Source organism: Myotis davidii, unplaced genomic scaffold, assembly GCF_000327345.1.
Source record: "Myotis davidii unplaced genomic scaffold, ASM32734v1 scaffold88, whole genome shotgun sequence".
NCBI lineage: Eukaryota > Metazoa > Chordata > Mammalia > Chiroptera > Vespertilionidae > Myotis > Myotis davidii.
Genome location: NW_006300377.1, coordinates 5,739,122 through 5,741,542, shown reverse-complemented (window position 1 = coordinate 5,741,542; position 2,421 = coordinate 5,739,122).

Genomic DNA, 2,421 nt, shown 5'->3' with positions numbered 1-2,421 from the left:
CTGGGAGCGTGGTGGTAGCTGAGCCCAGGTTAGCGGCCTCCCGGGCGGAAGCGGGCGCTGAGCGCCACGGCCTCGTTGACCGCAGCGCGAAGCACGATCACGGCGCGTGGGTAACTGGGCACAAGGTGAAGTCCTTGTTCATCCCGCTCAGCCTCCACGCGTCGGTCTGCAGCGCAGGGAGGGGCGAAGGCGTGCTCTAGAGTACCCAGTGAGTGCCATGTCCCCGCGCCCCTCCCAGGCCCGGCGCGTCCACATCCCGAGGCGGGTGGAAGCGCCCTGCGGCGCCCAGTCTCAAGCCCTTGGGACGGTAGAAGAACAGATAGGAGGTGATGACCGATTCCGGGGAGGACAGCGCCTGGAGAAGAAGGCAGGGGACCTGGGAAAGGTGGGATCATCCCACCCACACCTTCCGGCCCCTCGGGTCCGCAGCTCCCGCCTCTCCAAGCACTCCAGACCACCCGGGTTCCTAGCCATTAGCTGTGCCCCGGGATAACACTGGCTGCTGAATGCTCTTGCTCAGCAACCCCTTTTACTACCATGGTTACGGGACAGGGATAGTGTAAAGGCCTCGGGTGCGCCGCGTCATACCTCGACGGAGCGGGCTATGTCCAGCGTCGCGTCCACGCCCTCTATGTCCAGCTGTAGCACGCGCAGGTCCTTACAGCGCAGTGTGATAGTGCCAGAGTCACCCGCGACCCTGGGGATGAACGCGTTTAGGCTAAGTGTACCCGCCCCCCATCAGGGGAGGAGAAACCAGTTATAGGATTGGACGTAATGCACCAGGTCCAATTGCACTTGCTCTTTCCCCTCACTCCGTGGAACCGCGAAGTCCCCAACTCCAGGGTCGCCCCCGCCAAGCTCACCGCTTCTCGATGGAGTCAACACTACGCCAACGGCAGCAGCCAGAGGCCCAGAGTCGCCTGGGGCCCTGGAGACAGCAGCAGGTGGTGGCCGGCAACGCACAGCGTGCCACGCAGTGGGGCCGCCTCCTGGCCCCGCAAGAGCTCGGCTCGGCCTGGCTGGTGCGGATCAACTCCGAGAACTCCATTCCTCCGGAGGTGGGCCTGGGGCCCAGCAAAAGGACAGACTCCAGGAGCGTCAGGCGAGGCAAGCTGGGGCTCCAAAAGGGACAGGAACTGGCTGGGCAGCTGGCCCCCCGCAGGACAGCTGTCGAGGAGGCCCTTTGGAGGAAGGACAACAGTTCCAAAGAACTGTCCCCCTCTTATAGCCAGCACCTCCTAGCAGGACCCCAGGCAGAACTTGTTAAGGGAACCTCAATCTCACCATCTGTGAAATGGGGAAAATAATCTTGCTTAACCCCTTAGCCTGGTGCTTAATTCACATGAGGCACTCAATATTTTTGGCTTTTTACTTTATTTTTTACCAATATATTTTTATTGATTTCAGAGAGGAAGGGAGAGAGAGATAGAAACATCAATGATGAGAGAGAATCATTGATCGGCTGCCTCCTGTATGCCTCCTACTGGGGATTGAGCACAAAACTCCAAATTGAACAAGGGACTCCAGTCCACAGGCCGCCGCTCCATCCACTGAGTCAAACTGGCCAGGGCAATAGTTTTGGCTTTTTAGACTGCAATGCTGGCACTCTGGCTGACTTAAAAAAGAAAGAAGAATGCCATCTCTTCTTCTGGACCCTGGTGGGAGGGGTGGAAAGTGTGGGTGTGAAACTGGGAACTGCCTACTTCCTTCCTCACATCTGAGGTTGGGTGTCTACCTTAAATGCAAGCAGCTGTGTAACTGGCACCCCTCAGCCACCACAGCTGGATGTCCCTGCCTAAGGGGGCCCTCTATGGTGACCACTTCCCCGGAGGCCCATCCCCTATTGCTCCATTCTTTGCCCATACAATGAGCTGAGTTCTATGCTCAGTGCTGTAACCAAAGGATGACTGAGTTCTGTTCATAGGGCTTACAGTCTGGCAAGAGTCACACCTCAACTGGTAATTTACACGAGATAACCCGATTTACCGGGGGACTCATCAGCCCATCCATCCAATTATTCTTTTATTTCTCAAACACTGATGCCTATACTGTGTTAAGTACTGATTATTAAGAAGACGAAGATGGACTCCTGCCTTCAAAGGGCCTTCTGGTCCAATAGGTTCCAAGCTTTTGTGTATTCATCAAGCTGTGTATTTATGATATGTGCGTTTTTCTGTGTGTTACATTTCAATACAAAGTTTAAAAAAGGGAACTGCACCCTAACCCCTTTGGCTCAGTAGATAGTCAGCCTGTGTGTAGACTGAAGGGTCCCAGGTTTGATTCCGGTCAAGGGCATGTACCTTGGTTGCGGGCACATCCCCAGTAGGGGGTGTGTAGGAGGCAGCTGATCGATGTTTCTAGCTCTCTACCCCTCTTCTTTCCTTGCTGTAAAAATATCAGCAAAATATATTTAAAAAAAAT